Here is a 1,677-nt window from a genome sequence, read left to right as displayed (position 1 = left end):
GTTTGACCATCGGTCCTTATGGGTTCGATATATTTTAAAACTAAAACGACTAGAGGCACACTTGCAGTCAAGTACCCGATAAACTATATTCTATATACAGTCACGAGACGTATCAAGTTTTTGGCGCCGTTACCGGGGACCTGATTTAGTCAAATAGTACGATTCTTTCGTTGCACTGTATAGACTAAGGCAAAAACTAATCTCCTTTCCCTTATTTCCCCCGATTATATGCCAAGTACTCGCTCACAAGGCGACAACTTAGCACCACCAATCGCAGAATTAGAGCATTTCTTATATTTAAGACGCCGAATACTAGAGTACCAACGAAGGTACAATACTCCTGATATCTTCTTTCCTACTGCTGAACCAGTTAAAAAACCAACCATGGCTACAGTGGAACCACAAAATCATCCTCTTAAGTTCTACGCTACCTCGTCCCAACAAGAACCTCACAGCAACATTGTTGCCCATGCTATCAATCGAAACGATCATTTTTATCAGCCGTCCAACAACATCAATTTGCTGGAAATCCTACAGACGACCCTAATGAGCATTTGACCAAGTTTGTGCAGTATGCAGACACTATGAAGGCGAATGGTGTATCTCAAGATGCGATAAGACTACGCCTCTTTCCTTTCTCTCTAAGAGACAGAGCTTGGGCTTGGTTGCAATCCTTGCCATCCAACTCATTTACAACATGGGAAGAACTGAAGAACGTTTTCTTATCCCGATATTTTCCGCCAAGCAAAACTGCTATGCTAAGAGCTTAAATCAACGGATTTCGACAAAAGGATGTAAAATCTCTCTACGACGCGTGGGAGAGATACAAAGACATGATGAGGATATGTCCACATCACGGTCTCAAAGACTGGGTGATCATTCACACATTTTACAATGGGCTTCTGTATAACACAAGACTGGCAGTAGACGCTGCCGTGGGCGGTGCACTTATGGACAAGGCATACAATGAAGCATATCAACTCATTGAAAACATGGCCCAAAACCATTGCCAATAGGGAGGTGAAAGAACTCCAGTAGAAAAGTCCCAAACAAAAAGTGGAATGTACGAAATCAGTAGCCTTGACCACGTCCATGCAAAGGTAGACGCCCTTGTTCAAAAGTTAGACAACTTGACCATACCACCCGCAGCCACCGTGGCTGCCGTGACTCCAAACTATGAGTTATGTAGAACTCCTGGACACACTGCACCAGAATGTCAGATATTGGCAGGAGTCCCAACCGATCAAGTAAATTACGCACAAGGAAACCCTTATTCGAATACATACAACCCAGTTTGGAAAAACCATCCCAACTTTTTGTATAAGAATAACAATGCCCTGTATGCACCTGGCCATGCACCCGTTATTCCGCCTGGATATCAAAAGCTAGCTAATAATGCTCCTAACATGCCTAGGAAGTCCAACCTTGAACTTATGATGGAAAGCTTCATACCTACCCAAGCTCAAACAAACAAACACTTATTGAACCAAAACATACATACTAGTGAGCAACTTAAACAATTAGCGAGCAAAGTAGACGCCTTAGCCACCCACAACAAAATGCTTGAAACACATTTTTCACAAGTGGCTCAATAACAAGCATCTACTGCCACTCCCGCTGGCACATTTCCTGGACATCCGCAACCTAATCCAAAAGGACATGCAAATGCCGTTATAT

General features: G+C 43.0%; 1 non-coding gene across 1 annotated transcript; it reads right to left on the bottom strand.

Moving 5' to 3' along the window:
• Positions 1-755: 755 nt before the first annotated feature.
• Positions 756-862, bottom strand: LOC127077304 (small nucleolar RNA R71). Its single transcript, XR_007787142.1, has one exon. It is a non-coding gene; the product is annotated as a small nucleolar RNA R71 (small nucleolar RNA).
• Between the last annotated feature and the right edge of the window lie 815 nt (positions 863-1,677).

This window comes from Lathyrus oleraceus, chromosome 4, assembly GCF_024323335.1.
Source record: "Lathyrus oleraceus cultivar Zhongwan6 chromosome 4, CAAS_Psat_ZW6_1.0, whole genome shotgun sequence".
NCBI classification, from domain to species: domain Eukaryota; kingdom Viridiplantae; phylum Streptophyta; class Magnoliopsida; order Fabales; family Fabaceae; genus Lathyrus; species Lathyrus oleraceus.
The sequence above is the reverse complement of the archived record's forward strand: the minus strand, read 5'-3'. Positions and strand labels throughout refer to the sequence as shown.